We start from the raw sequence: 16338 nt of genomic DNA on the forward strand, positions 1-16338 counted from the left end.
TGCGGGGAGCGAGGCGTGTCCGACCAACTTCCGACGGCTCGCCTCGAAATTTAGCGTAACATCTTCAGCATGTACCCGTGAAATATGGCAGCCTCATATCTGGTACAATTCTAACTGCTGTTTTCCAATTTTTCATCAGTTATGAGCGTGCAAGGGGAACAGATTTCAATACCGAGCTTCGTTCACCACACTGGAAACAACAAGCACTCTTAGCCAGACTATGGGTTCATCATCATCACCTAAGGCGTTCCTCCTGTTGACTGACTCCTGCCATCATCGCCATCTCCAACTGATCCTGATCCAGACCAACTGTTTCGCAGTCTCCTATCTTCCTCTTTTCACTTCATCCAACTTTTTTTTTTGTCCTTCTTTGTCTTCCAATTCTTCTACAGTTGTTGGAATTCCTTTTCCTCTCTGTGTATTTTTTAGTCACATTGGGGAGAGTTATTTGTTCCTTTACCCTTTCCATCACTTTATCCACCAATTTTTACCCATTTTCCTTCAAACCCATCAATCAAATGCTTAGATCTTACCTTTTCTCTTTTCATCAACTTCCAACTCTCACAGCTGCACAGGAAAAACACTCCACATGAAACATTTAATCACCCTTTTTCTCAACTACTGCATAACAAGCGCATTTTTTTTTGGGGGGGGGGGGGGGGGGAAGCCTCCTTTGTCATTGTAATTCTTGATCTTATTTTTTTTCCACTCGTTTGGTTATCAGTTAGCATGCTCCCCAGATATCTGCACTCAGTTTGATCTTCCGTTGTTCTTCTACATCTACATCTACATGGATACTCTGCAAATCACATTTAAGTGCCTGGCAGAGGGTTCATCGAACCACCTTCACAATTGTCTTTTATTCCAATCACGTACAGCGCGCGGAAGAAACGAACACCTATATCTTCCCGTGCGAGCTCTGATTCCCTCATTTTATCATGGTGATGGTGTCTCCCTATGTAGGTCGGCGTCAGCAAAGTATTTTCACATTCGGAGGAGAAAGCTGGTGATTGAAATTTCGTGAGAAGTTTCCTCCCCAACGAAAAAGGCCTTTCTTTCATATCTTCTTTGTCATTTGCTCTCATCACCTAACTTATCTTTGTGTCGATTTTTATTCCGTACTCTTGCAACCAATGGACACGTCTGCTTAGAATTCCTTGAAGAGATGTTGTTTTATCACCACGCAGTATCATATCATCAGAAAATCTGAAACAGTTCATCTTCCAACCTCGTACACTTCCTCCTTTCTTCTCTACTTCCGTGGCTTAAGCTTGAAAAAGTAAAGATAAAGATGATAAAGGATAGTAACAAGAACGGCAAAGAGTTGCTTAGGATCATAATTTGAAAGACACAGAAGTGGAAGAGTTCTCCTATGTACAAAACAGCTCGTACAGAATAGCCGAAATAAGGAACGTAGTACCACACTACGCTAGAAAAGCAGTATCACTTGTGCTAGTATCTGGCGTTCAGTAGATGTCACTGCTGAAAGTTGACGACGAGAAACAGTGGAGAAAGAGCACTCAAGGAGGTTCCTCACGTCGAGAGGCTGGGCGTGTCATCGCTTTCGGGAGTTACCAGGTGTAGAAGTATGAAACTGGAATTTCGCTATAGATGGTGCTAGCCGTCAGACCCCGTCTGCAGCGCCATCTACCTCCTCTAACGACTGATGATGAATGTAATCCAAGTTCCATACATCGGTATCTGTTTCAAACCCGTAAACATGTCGAGTTTCGTGCCTTCGAACTACGATTTGTGGAGAGCATTGGTTTTCTGTTACCATTTGAAGGAAACTGATGCAGAATAACATCGAATGCTTGTCGAAGCTTTCGGCGAACGTGCTCTTGGGAAAACACAGTGTTTCAACTGGTTCAAAAAATTCAAAAGTGAGATTTTGACGCCAGAAACGATGAGCGCGGGAAACCACCGAAAAAGTTCGAAGACAACGAATTGCAGGCCTTATTGGATGAAGATGATACTCAAACTCAACAGGAACTCGCAGAATAATTGAATGTGACGCAGGAAGCCGTTTCTCTTCGGTTGAAAGCTATGGGAGAGGTGCAGAAAGTGGGAAAATGGATTCCGCATAAATTGAATGAAAGACAGCAAGCAAATCGAAAAACCATTAGTGAAATGCTGCTCGCCAGATACAAAAGAAAGTCGTTTTTTTCCATTGAATAGTGACAGGTGATGAAAAATGGATCGTAAGCGTCGTAAATTATGGGTGAATCCAGGCAAACCATCGATACCCCCTGCAAGGCCAAATCGCTTTGGAAAGAAGACAATGCTCTGCTTTTGGTGGGATCAGAAGAGTGTTATCTATTATGAGCTGCTAAAACCTGGTGAAACCGTTAACGCTGATCACTACCAACAGCAAATGATCCATTTAAATCGAGCATTACGTGGAAAACGCCGGGAATATGGAAAAAGGGAACACTAAGTCGTATTGCTCCATGATAACGCCCCATCACACACAGCAAAACGATCAGGGAAACGATAGAGGAGTTCTGTTGGGAAATACTAGGGCATCCAGCTTATTCTCGAGACTTGGCTCTGTCCATTTATTATCTATTTGCATCACTGGGACACGCTCTCGTTGAACAACGCTTCAGTTCGTATGAAAATGTTAAAAAATTGCTCACTGACTGGTTCGATTCAAAAGAAGGACTGTTTTTTTGCCGTGGCGTTCATAGCCTGCAGGAGAGGTGGGAGAAATGTATAAATATCAATCGAGATTATTTTGAACAACAGACGTTCCGGTTTCATACTTCTACATGTGGTAAACGAGGGTAGTTCAGTCGACGAGAAGGGAGCGCTGCACAGTACTGCGCGGAGGTTGGCAGCAGTGTGTCGAAACGTCTGGACGTGCGCCGACCTGAGAGGAAGGGGTAGGAGGAGGGGGGGGGGGCACGTGGGGTGCTGCATGCCCGTCCCCCTCAGCACATGTCTAGAAGAAAGCAAAGGGAGACCACCAGATGTAGTGGAAATCGCGATTCTAGTAGGACGCGTCAGCCGGTTGATTATCTGTTTCCATCTCGTATTATGGTTGGAAAACAATGAAATACAGCTAGAGTGTAGTTTTAACAGGATACTTTGGCTCAACTACACTCACAATGTCATTCTGCTTAAAACCTGAACACGTTAAAAGTGACGTATTTCGCTAGAGCAAGCTCCGGTCCTGAGGCGCACCCATCACAAGAATGCGAATACACACTCGAATAAAAGATGACAAATCGGATCATGAACAAAAGCATTTCAGACTGTGTTGCCTTAATTGACTACTGTAATTTATCTACTGGACATCTCCTCCTTCGTGATCTCACAGTATTCTAAACTACGTGTATTGTGTCAGTCGCATGCATTACTTATGAACCGAATTACACTCCTGGAAATGGAAAAAAGAACACATTGACACCGGTGTGTCAGACCCACCATACTTGCTCCAGACACTGCGAGAGGGCTGTACAAGCAATGATCACACGCACGGCACAGCGGACACACCAGGAACCGCGGTGTTGGCCGTCGAATGGCGCTAGCTGCGCAGCATTTGTGCACCACCGCCGTCAGTGTCAGCCAGTTTGCCGTGGCATACGGAGCTCCATCGCAGTCTTTAACACTGGTAGCATGCCGCGACAGCGTGGACGTGAACCGTATGTGCAGTTGACGGACTTTGAGCGAGGGCGTATAGTGGGCATGCGGGAGGCCGCGTGGACGTACCGCCGAATTGCTCAACACGTGGGGCGTGAGGTCTCCACAGTACATCGATGTTGTCGCCAGTGGTCGGCGGAAGGTGCACGTGCCCGTCGACCTGGGACCGGACTGCAGCGACGCACGGATGCACGCCAAGACCGTAGGATCCTACGCAGTGCCGTAGGGGACCGCACCGCCACTTCCCAGCAAATTAGGGACACTGTTGCTCCTGGGGTATCGGCGAGGACCATTCGCAGCCGTCTCCATGAAGCTGGGCTACGGTCCCGCACACCGTTAGGCCGTCTTCCGCTCACGCCCCAACATCGTGCAGCCCGCCTCCAGTGGTGTCGCGACAGGCGTGAATGGAGGGACGAATGGAGACGTGTCGTCTTCAGCGATGAGAGTCGCTTCTGCCTTGGTGCCAATGATGGTCGTATGCGTGTTTGGCGCCGTGCAGGTGAGCGCCACAATCAGAACTGCATACGACCGAGGCACACAGGGCCGACACCCGGCATCATGGTGTGGGGAGCGATCTCCTACACTGGCCGTACACCACTGGTGATCGTCGAGGGGACACTGAATAGTGCGCGGTACATCGAAACCGTCATCGAACCCATCGTTCTACCATTCCTAGACCGGCAAGGGAACTTGCTGTTCCAACAGGACAATGCACGTCCGCATGTATCCCGTGCCACCCACGTGCTCTAGAAGGTGTAAGTCAACTACCCTGGCCAGCAAGATCTCCGGATCTGTCCCCCATTGAGCATGTTTGGGACTGGATGAAGCGTCGTCTCACGCGGTCTGCACGTCCAGCACGAACGCTGGTCCAACTGAGGCGCCAGGTGGAAATGGCATGGCAAGCCGTTCCACAGGACTACATCCAGCATCTCTACGATCGTCTCCATGGGAGAATAGCAGCCTGCATTGCTGCGAAAGGTGGATATACACTGTACTAGTGCCGACATTGTGCATGCTCTGTTGCCTGTGTCTATGTGCCTGTGGTTCTGTCAGTGTGATCATGTGATGTATCTGACCCCAGGAATGTGTCAATAAAGTTTCCCCTTCCTGGGACAATGAATTCACGGTGTTCTTATTTCAATTTCCAGGAGTGTATTTTGGTTTTCATCCCAGAGACTTTCGGTTTCCTGTGATGGTGTGTCTGAAGATAGAAGCATGCACTTGTATATCGTCTGTTTTCCCCCCATTTTTACAAGTTACACTCCACAGTAAAAAACTACGTGTACAAAATTTAGAGTCCTTAAAAGAGACAAAAAGAATCAATTTCTTGTCCATGAAGGTTTTGACGCTACTGGAACAAAAAGACTGTGCCCAAACTACCGTCTGATGGATATTCTACCAGGTATTTAACGGATAATGGCTGTAGCTGCAACCAAACGGGCAACAGCTCTTCTAGAGCGTCTGTCGGTGCCTCGTACAGCAAACAATTTTCTCCCACAAAAAGAAATCGATAGGTCAGCAACATCCCTAAAACAATAATCGTCACCTGGGACATTCTTGTCACATGAAAAGTATTTCTTTTACCTCCTGTAAAACACTACAAAGATTTGTAAAAAATAATTAATGTAGAGTAATGAAATTTCCGGAATACATTCGTCTAGGTAACATACAGGGTGTCCATATAGTCCCTTTACAACTTAAAAATTTTATTACAGCGGCAGTTGTTGAAATATTTTAACAACATTTCTTTTATTGTAATTAGTGTTTATAAAAGTATTTTTTGACAGTTTTTAATAGACCTCTATATGGGCGCCTTTAGTTGCACGAACCACATGAAGACTGTATTAGATTTCTTGCCATGTTCGCTGTAGCACAGCGTCATCAATGGTAGCAATGGCATTACGAATCCTTTGCTTCACGTCAGCAGTGTCCCGTATATGTGTTTAATACACGATATCTTTTACATAGCCACATAAAAGAAGTCCAAGGGAGTGATATGTGGCGAACGTGGTGGCCAAGGAATAGGCCCATCTCTCCCAACTCATCTGCCTGGAAATGTTTCATTGAGGAACCAATGTGGTGGTGCACCATCTTGCTGAAAAATAATAGTTGGTTGTAGCTCAATCAATTATGGCTACATACTCGGTCAGCAGGTCGAGGCAAACATCTACAGTAATTGTTGACTCGTTGAAGAAGAATGGACCAATTATTCGGTTGCACATGATTCCACACCACACATTCACTTTTGGACTATCCCATTGAAGCTCCCTAGTCACATGGGGGTGTTCAGATCCCCAGATTCTCCCATTGTGTCTGTTTAATGTCCCAGAAACATAAAAAGTTTGCCTCCTCACTGAAACAAACTCGCTTGACGAATGCTCCATCCTCCGAAAGACGTTCCAGCATGTTGAGTGCAAACTCTGTCCGTTTTGGCTTGTCATCTGGCTCAAGTGTCTGTAAACAGTTGCACTTTGTAAGCGTACTACCATAAGTTCTTGTGGAGGACCTTATGCACAGTTGAACGTGGCAGTTGCAACTGTCTGGCAGCAGTGCGGATGGACTTCGTAGGTGAACGAGTGAGGAAGTTCAAAACGCGGTCGATGTTTTCCTCAGATGATCTTGGTCGCCCGCTCCTCCCTTTATCCAGAACTGTCCCTGTCTCCATAAATCTTTTGTTCCATGCACGGACGAAGGGGCGCGATGGTGGATCTCTTCCATATTTCGTTCTGAAGTTTCGTTGAGTCTGAACATCTGATTTTGTCTCAATAAACCAGAACACACTTGTGCCTTCTCTTGAGGAGTTGCCATTTTATAGAGGTTCAGTTCCTTCCATCAACAGAGTATCTGAAACACAAAATTTTAGTATATATAAGAACTTTTGTAAACAGTGGTTACAATAAAAGAAATTTTGTTAAAATATTTCAACAACTGCCGTTGTAATAAAATTTTGAAGTTGTAACGGGACTTTATCGACACCCTGTATTTAAGTGACTGACATTGCTGGATCACAGGACAATGTAAGTTCCAGGTAAGCTATTGCAAATGTGAAATTCTGGTACATTAATAAATGTTATAAACACCAGAATGTTGAATGCAAGCATTCAAACGTGCATGCATTGTGTTATACAGGCGCCGAACGTCAGTTTGTGTGATGGAGTTCGATGCATGTTACACTTGGTCGGTCAATATCGTTGTCCGACGATGTCCCTTATGTACTCACTTGGAGAAAGATCTGGTGATAGAGCAGGCCCATGCAACATTTACATCTACGTGGATACTCTGCAAATCACATTTCACTGCCTGGCGGAGGGTTCATCGAACCACCTTCACAATTCTCTATTATTCCAATTTCGTAAAGTGCGCGGAAAGAATGAACACCTATATCTTTCTCTTATTTTATCGTGGTGATCGTTCCTCCCTATGTAGGTTGATGTCAACAAAATATTTTCGGATTCGGAGGAGAAAGTTGGTGATTGTAATTTCGTGAGAAGATTCCATCGCAACGAAAAACGTCTTTCTTTTAATGATGTCCAGCGAAATCCTGTATCATTTCTGTGACACTCTCTCACATATTTCGCGATAATATAAAACGTGCTGCCTTTCTTTGAACTTTTTCGATGTACTCCGTCAGTCCTATCTGGTAAGGATCCCACACTGCGCAACAGTATTCTAAAAGAGGACGGACAAGCGTAGTGTAGGTAGTCTCTTTGGTAGAACTGTTACATTTTCTAAGTGTCCTGCCAATAAAACGCAAATATGGTTAGCCTTCCCCACAACATTACCTATTTGTTCCTTCCAGTTTAAGTTGTTCGTAATTGTAATACCTAGGTATTTAGCTGAATTTACTGCTTTTAGATTAGACTGATTTATCGTGTAACCGAAGTTTAACGAGTTCTTTTTAGCACTCATGTGGATGAATTCACACTTTTCGTTGTTTAGGCTCAACTGCCACTTTTCGCTCCATTCAGATATCTTTTCTAAATCGTTCTGCAATTTGTTTTGATCTTCTGATGACTTTATTAGTCTATAAACGACGGCGTCATCTGCAAACAACCGAAGACGTTTCCCAAATTGTTTATATAGATAAGGAACAGCAAAGGGCCTATACACTACCTTTGGGAACGCCAGAAATCACTTCTGTTTTACTCGACGACTTTACGTCAATTACTACAAACTGTGAACTGTCTGAGAGGAAATCACAAATCCAGTCACATAACTGAGACGATATTCCATAAGCAAGCAATTTCACTACGAGCCGCTTGTTTGGTACAGTGTCAAAAGCCTTCCGTAAATCCAGAAATACGGAATCGATCTGAAATCCCTTGTCAATAGGACTCAACACGTCATGTGAATAAAGAGCTAGTTGTGTTTCACAGGAACGATGTTTTCTAAACCCATGTTCACTGTGTGTCAATAGACACACAATAATGTTCGAACACAATATATGTTCAAATATCCTGCTGCACATCGACGTTAACGATTTGGGCCAGTAATTTAGTGCGTTACTCCTACTACCTTTCTTGAATATTGGTGTGATCCGTGCAATTTTCCAGTTTTTGGGTACGGATCTTTCGTCGAGCGAACGATTGTATATCATTGTTAAGTATGGAGCTAATGCATCAGCATACTCTAAAAGGAACCTAATTGGTATACAGTCTGGACCAGAAGACTTGCTTTTATTAAGTGATTTAAGTTGCTTCACTACTCCAGGGATATTTACTTCTACGTTAGTCATGTTGGCAGCTGCTCTCGAGTCAAATTCTGGAATATTTACTTTTTCGACAGTCTGTAGAGCAGGTTGAGCCACAACAGTGGAAGTGGACGAGTGTTATCCTGTTAGAAAACACACCCTGGAATGCTGTTCCTGAACGACAGCACAACAGGTCGAAACATGAGAGTCATGTACAATTTTGCAGTCAGGGAAAGTGGGATACTCACGAGAGTGCTCCTGTCGTCATACGGAATCGCACCCCAGACCACAACTCCAGGTGTAGGTCCAGTGTGTCCAGCACACAGTCAGGTTGGTTGCAGGCTCTCAACTGGCCTCCTTCTAACCAACACATGGCCATCGCCGACACCGAGGCAGAACCAGCTTTCATCAGAAAACACAAGAGACCTCCCCACTTTCCTCCTATGAGCCCTCGGTTTTTTTTTTTTTTTTTTTTTTTTTTTGCGAGTAGACCAGACAACGAGGTCATCGGTCTCATCGGATTAGGGTAAGATGGAGAAGGAAGTCGGTCGTGCCATTTCGAAGGAACCATCCCGGCATTTGCCTGGAGCGATTTAGAGAAAACCTAAATCAGGAAGGCCGGACGCGGGATTGAACCGTCGTCCTCCCGAATGCGAGTCCAGTGTGCTAGCCACTGCGCCACCTCGCTCGACATATGAGCTCTCACTTGACATCACGGAAGTCGTAAATGGCGGTGGTTTGGGATGAGTGGAATGCTCGCAACAGGGCACGTGTTTCGGAGCTGTCGAAGTAACCGATTTGTAACAGTTTGTTGTGTCGCTGCAATACCAACTGCTGCTGGAATTGCTGCTGCTGATGCAGTACGATGCGACAGAGACATACGCCGAACACGATGGTCTTCCCTCTCGGTGGTGACACGTGGCCGTCCGGAGTCCAGTCTTCTTGTGAGCGTACATTCTGGTGATCGCCGCTGCCAGCAATCATGTACGGTGCCTACGTTACTGCGAAGACTTTCTGTAGTATCGCAGAAGGAACATCCAACTACTCGTAACCCTTTTATACGACCTCGCTCAAACTCGGTGGGATGTTGATAATGGTATCTTTGTTGCCTCAGAGGCATTGTTGACTGACGTCAACTCACCACGGCCAATCTCAAAGTTAACTGACACTCACGACCGTTACAGAGTTTCCTTAAAGCAGACCTGATTTGCGTCCCCATAATGATGCTACTAGCGCCACTGGCCGGAAAGCAGCTTCTGCCCTTTCTACAGTTTTTGATGTTATGCTTATCACGCCATTATAAATATTTCACAGACTATACATTGAAGTAATACATAATATATTGAAGCTATTTGGGATATATACACTCCTGGAAATGGAAAAAAGAACACATTGACACCGGTGTGTCAGACCCACCATACTTGCTGCGGACACTGCGAGAGGGCTGTACAAGCAATGATCACACGCACGGCACAGTGGACACACCAGGAACCGCGGTGTTGGCCGTCGAATGGCGCTAGCTGCGCAGCATTTGTGCACCGCCGCCGTCAGTGTCAGCCAGTTTGCCGTGGCATACGGAGCTCCATCGCAGTCTTTAACACTGATAGCATGCCGCGACAGCGTGGACGTGAACCGTATGTGCAGCTGACGGACTTTGAGCGAGGGCGTATAGTGGGCATGCGGGAGGCCGGGTGGACGTACCGCCGAATTGCTCAATACGTGGGGCGTGAGGTCTCCACAGTACATCGATGTTGTCGCCAGTGGTCGGCGGAAGGTGCACGTGCCCGTCGACCTGGGACCGGACCGCAGCGACGCACGGATGCACGCCAAGACCGTAGGATCCTACGCAGTGCCGTAGGGGACCGCACCGCCACTTCCCAGCAAGGGAACTTGCCACCCAACGTGCTCTAGAAGGTGTAAGTCAACTACCCTGGCCAGCAAGATCTCCGGATCTGTCCCCCATTGAGCATGTTTGGGACTGGATGAAGCGTCGTCTCACGCGGTCTGCACGTCCAGCACGAACGTTGGTCCAACTGAGGCGCCAGGTGGAAATGGCATGGCAAGCCGTTCCACAGGACTACATCCAGCATCTCTACGATCGTCTCCATGGGAGAATAGCAGCCTGCATTGCTGCGAAAGGTGGATATACACTGTACTAGTGCCGACATTGTGCATGCTCTGTTGCCTGTGTCTATGTGCCTGTGGTTCTGTCAGTGTGATCATGTGATGTATCTGACCCCAGGAATGTGTCAATAAAGTTTCCCCTTCCTGGGACAATGAATTCACGGTGTTCTTATTTCAACTTCCAGGAGTGTATTTTCTCAGCAAAGGTGAAAGGATATCAATTTCAGAATATCTCAGCAATCAGCATCAAATATTCGGTGATGGGGACGAAGATGTGGAGAACAAATGGAAAAAAAATTTCAAAGGCATCGTTCAATATGCCCTAGACAAGTATGTTCCGAGTAATGTTTTAAGGGGTGGGAAAGATCCACCGTGGTTTCATAGCCGTGTTAGAAAAGCGCTACGTAAACAAAGAGCACTTCATCTCAGATTAAAGGGAAAGAAGCGCAAATGAGCGTAAGGAGAGCAATGAGAGAAGCGTTCAATGATTTCGAAAGTAAGACGTTGTCAAGCGACCTGACCAAAAACCCTAAGAAATTTTGGTCATATGTAAAATCAGTAAGTGGGCCAAAATCATATATTCATTCTCTCAGCGACCACACTGGCACCAAAACGGAAGATAACAGGGAGCTGGCCGAAATACTGAATTTGGTCCTCCGAAGTTGTTTCACCGCGGAGTATCGTAACACTGTCCGTACTTTCAAACGTCGTGCGAACATTGAAATGGCAGATGTTGAGATAATCGATCGCCGAATTGAAAAGCAGCTACAATCGCTTAATACTGGCGAGGCTTCAGGACCAGATGAGATACCTATAAGATTCTACAAAGATTATGCTAAAGAACTTGCTCCCCTTCTAGCAGTAATTTATCGTAGATCGCTTGAGCAACGATCGGTACCTAACGACTGGAAAAAAGTGCAGGTCATTCCCGTTTTTAAGAAAGGGCGTAAGACACACCCACAAAATTATAGACCTATATCGTTGACGTCAATCTGTTGTAGAATAATGGAACATGTTTTACGCTCAAGAATTATGACGTTCTTGGAAAATGAACAGCTCCTCTACAAAAATCAACACGGCTTCCCCAAGCAAAGATCCTGCGAAACTCAGCTCGCTCTGTTCCTCCATGAGATTCACAGCACGGTGGACAACGGCGCTCAGGTTCATGCCATGTTGCTTTATTTCAGTAAGGCACTTGACACCGTCCCGCATGGCCATTTACTGAAAAAAAATACGAGTTTACAGAGTATCGGCGCAGACCTGCGATTGGATTCAAGACTTTCTTGCAAATAGAACTCAACACGTCGCTCTTAAAGGAACTAAATCGACGGATGTAAAGGTAATATCCGGAATACCACAGGAAAATCTGACAGGACCGTTGCTGTTCACAGTATATATAGATGACCTAGTAGAAAGCTTCGGCTGCTCTTTAAGGCTATTCGCAAATGATGCAGTTGTTTATACCAAAGTAGCGACGCCAGAAGATAGTAAGGATTTGTAGAACGATCTGCAGAGAATTGATGAATGGTGCAGACTCTGACAGCTGACCCTGAACGTAAATAAATCTAACACATTGCGCATACATAGGAAAAGAAACCCCCTACTGTACAGCTACACTATTGATGACAAACAGCTGGAGACAGCGTCTGCCGTAAAATATCTAGGCGTAACTATCCAGAGTGACCTTAAGTGGGATGACCACATAAAATAGACAGTGGGAAAAGCAGATACCAGACTCAGATTCTTCGGAAGAATCTTAAGGAAATGTAACTCATCCACGAAAGAAGTGGCTTTAAGGCGCTTGTTCGCCCGATTCTTGAGTATTGTTCATCTATCGGGGATCCCTATCGGGTAGGACTGATAGATGAGATAGAGAAGATCCAACGAAGAGCGGCGCGTTTCGTCACAGGATCGTCTAGCTGGCGAGAGAGCGTTACGGAGATGTTAAACAAACTCCACTGGCAGACGTTACAAGAAAGACGTTGTGCATCACGGAGAGATTTACTACTAAAATTTCGGGACAGCACTTTTCAGGAGAAGTCAGACAACATATTACTTCCCTCACATACATATCGCGTATTGACCACGAGGAGAAATTCGAGAAATTAGAGCCAATACAGAGGATTACCGACAATCACTCTTCCCACGCACTATTAGCGAGTGGAACGGGGTTGGAGGGATCAGATAGTGGTACCGAAAGTACCCTCCGCCATACACCATTAGGTGGCTTGCGGTGTATGATGTAGATGTAGAAGAGGGATATATCTTAGACTTCTGTTAAAGAGCTAGCTAGAAGCGAAAGTGTAAAAAGTGTAGTCAGTTGCACAAGGCTCCCCCAGTGATGAGCCACAGCGATACGACGCCCTTCTAGTAGCGTGTTGGTCCTTCTTTGGAAGGCAATCGAGCAGCAATGGGGTGGACTGCACAAGTGCTTGGGAGGTCTTTGTGGCGCCAGGTGTCTGTCCATACACAGGTCGCCGTATTCTCGTAAATTAAGAGCTGGTCTTTTGTGGTCGCACAGCTGGGGATAAAAGGGGATAAAAGGAGATGTGAGAACTACAGAGGAATCACCCTGCTATGCCACTGTGGAAAAATCTATGAAAAGATCCTGGAGAAGAGAATAAGAAGCAGTATTGAAAGTAGACTGCAAGAGGAGCAGTACGGCTTCAGACCGGGAAGATCAACAACGGACGTCATATTTGCGGAAAGGCAACTGCAGGAAAGGCACTATGAGTACGGGAAGGACTTAATCATGGCCTTTTTAGATATTGAGAAGGCGTATGACAGTATCTGTAGGGACAAGCTCTGGGATGTGCTGAACGCAAAAGGGATAGATGAAGAGATAACACGAAAAGTCAGAAAAATGTATGAGGGAAGTGAGAGTTGTGTGAAAGTGGGGAGGGAACGTACTGCATGGTTCAAGCTGGAAAATGGGCTGCGACAGGGAAGTGCACTTTCGCCTTTATTGTTTATTATTGTTATGGATGAAATCCTACAGCAAGTGTCAGATGCAATTGGAGATCATAAAATGAAAGCAGTGCTTTTTGCCGATGACCTGATGTTATGGGGAAGTTGCGAGAAGGAGGTGCAAGAGCAGTTAGATGCATAGGAGGCAACGGCAGCACAATATGGAATGCATTTCTCTGCAAAGAAAAGTGAAATAATTGTCACTACAAGGAAGACGAATAGGTCAAATGTGGATATAACTTGTGGAGGGGAAAAACTACAAGTGGTAGAGAACTTCAAGTACCTGGGAAGCGTGATTGAAAGTAAGGGGGGAAACGCAATGGAAATAAATGAAAGGTGCAGAAAAGCAGGGCAGTTCTACAAATGCATTAGGGGGCTTATTTGGAGCAAGGAGGTGCCACAGAAATCCAAGGGAATTATATACCGAACCTACTTTGTCCCCATATTGGCATACGGAAGTGAGACATGGGTAATGCACAAAAGCGACAAAAGTAGAATACAGGCTAGTGAAATGAAGTTCCAGAGGAGCAGGTTGGGTGTAACAAGACGAGACAGATTGCGAAATGTGTATGTGAGGGAAAGACTAAAGGAGGAACCAGTACAGGACAGGATAGAAAAATCAAGACTGCAGTGGTATGGACACATGAAGAGAATGGATGAGGGAAGAATTCCAAAGAGGATGTTTGGTCTGCAACTGGAGGGGAAGAGGCCCAGAGGAAGACCAAGAGATAGATGGGTGAAGGGAGTGAAGGAATGTGTGACGAGAAGAGGAGAGAACTGGACGAAGGTGGAAGAGGGGGAATGGAGGAAAGACAGAACACGATGGAGAGGCTTGTGTTCCCGACAGACCCAGCCAGTGGCTGGAAACTGTCCAAGATGATGATGATGACAGCTGGTGCTCGATAGCGTTCCAGACGTGTTCCGTCCAGTTCAGATCAGGTGAATCTGGTAGCCAACGCGTGAACGTGAGGCCACTGTCGCGGCCCTGAAACAGTCGTGGCAGGACTGTGAGCCTGCGAGACGGACAGCTATCCTGCTTGAAGCTATCATCGCTGCCAGGTGAGGGATGCACCTGGTACACAGTATCGTTCACTCAGTCCATCGCCGTCAAGGTGCCTTGGATTACTATCACAGATGCCACGGAAGCCCAGATGAATGGCTCCCATAGCGAAACACTGTCCGCAGTGGACTGATTCCGTAGAGCGGTGGATGTTGCGAGCAGCAGCCGCTTGCCAGCTCGTCTGGGTGGTGACGTATCCGATCACGACCGCCGACATGGTTCTAACAAGAAATGTGAATCACCTGTTCAGATGACTCTCTTCCATCGATCCACGGTCGAATCTCGACGAACCCGTCCCCAATGTAGATATAATGAACAGTATGGTTGAATCAACATGCGACCACCGAGGGGTCGTCTGCTACTACGCCGCACGTACGACAAAGTGCTCTGGACGGTGTGCTCCGAAACGCCAGCACTGTACTCTGCCGTCAGACCCTGCCACGTATCGACATCTGTCTCACTTTACAGAGCGGGCAGACTTCCAACTTGCACGATCTGTGACGAGCCACGGACATCCAACACCTTGTCGTCCACACGTGGTTTCACCTTCCATTCCACAAATGCCCCCCCGACAGTGGCGCAAGCTTCGCCGTTTCAACAAAGCTAGTACCCTGGTGCCGGGCCACAACAATCCGCGCTTTGCCAGCGTCTGTTAGGTCGGCGCATTTTCGATTTACGTCCCGCATCATGACTAGAGTGATTCTCCTTTCGACTCTGTTCTGCTTTACCTATTACTCTTACTACGTCACCACGTGCCCGCAGTTCAACCAGGCGGTTTCCAGTCTCGTACTTGACAACAATTTTTCTCTCTCTCTCTCTCTCATTCACATCTTCTTCGGCGTCCTTTGTTGGAGGCAATCCGCCATCTTAAGGCATTTGAGCACGTACACTTCCAGCCACAAGGTACAGGTTAGGTTACCACGCTCCAATTGTATGCCCGTTGCGCTAGGATGATCTGTGACGTGTAGCTGCAACTGGCCACGCTCAAACGCGTGTATTTATCTACAGAAACGACACCCTTTAATGGAGGTCATTGTGGCAGACGAATTTACTGTATCACGTTTATCGTTTTGCACAACGTGTGATCACCGTTGGATAGGTATTCTTCTCACTTATAGTTTTAACACGGGTTCCGCTGCGCACTTCGTTAGTGACAGAAACTCACAAAATGCGACAAATGTCGAGAGTGAACACGATCGTGGCCTTTCCAGAAACATTCGGCTGGTGTTGTTTGGGAACACCATGGGGAACTTACGCCCGGATTTTAATATCATCCCCTTCCCTCCTTCTCCCGACCAACGCCTCAAGAACGAGCCCGATTCATGTCTTAACCAATGTGTCACCTCGCCAGGTCTGTAGGAAGACAACGATTAAAAAAAGATTAATATGAGCATTAGCAGGCATATAGTTTATGATCGCTTCCCGTGCACACTCAACGGACTTCATCGCCTAGCTGAATAATGTGACCATTTTGTATATGCTTGACGTTTACTTTTAGATGGACCTGATATGTAATCCATGCGCTTGAAGCACTCAAGTGAGGGTCTGTTTTGTGGTCTCATTGGAACGTGACTAAGACACAGGTCTAGTCTCTCGCCTGTACTGTTTAGTCTGTACATCGTAAAAGCAATGATGGAGAAATGTAATGGTTTACGAGTGACCTTAAAGCACAGAGTGATAGGATATAAATGACAAATCCACTGGTGACGCTTTATCATCCGTGAAATTGAGGAAGAATTGCAGGACGTATTGAATGGAATGAACAGCCCAGTGTGCAAAAAATACGGAATGACAGTAAACCGACGAAAGTAATGAGACATGAGACTAACGATAAAATCAGTATCAGAATTCG

The sequence above is a fragment of the Schistocerca piceifrons genome, chromosome 3, assembly GCF_021461385.2.
Source record: "Schistocerca piceifrons isolate TAMUIC-IGC-003096 chromosome 3, iqSchPice1.1, whole genome shotgun sequence".
Taxonomy (NCBI): domain Eukaryota; kingdom Metazoa; phylum Arthropoda; class Insecta; order Orthoptera; family Acrididae; genus Schistocerca; species Schistocerca piceifrons.